Source organism: Penaeus monodon, chromosome 21 (genome assembly GCF_015228065.2).
Source record: "Penaeus monodon isolate SGIC_2016 chromosome 21, NSTDA_Pmon_1, whole genome shotgun sequence".
NCBI lineage: Eukaryota > Metazoa > Arthropoda > Malacostraca > Decapoda > Penaeidae > Penaeus > Penaeus monodon.
This window is the reverse complement of record NC_051406.1, coordinates 38,634,267-38,634,486: the sequence shown is the minus strand read 5'-3', so window position 1 is coordinate 38,634,486 and position 220 is coordinate 38,634,267.

The following is a 220-nucleotide window of genomic DNA, read 5'->3' as shown; positions in this document are numbered from 1 at the left end:
GAAAAAAAATCCAGGAATCCCTGAATTATTCTCTGAGTTCCAATGTAGCGCGAATCTCTAGCAAACAGTGCGGGAAAGACTTGTTAACTGTCGTACACTGTTTCTGGAATTTATGCTCCTTCTGTAGGATATCCATGGAATTTTCTGGGTTAAGTGTTTTTTATGCTTACATCCAGATGCCTTGGTCAGTGTATTCAGGTATACATATACGCATAAACAT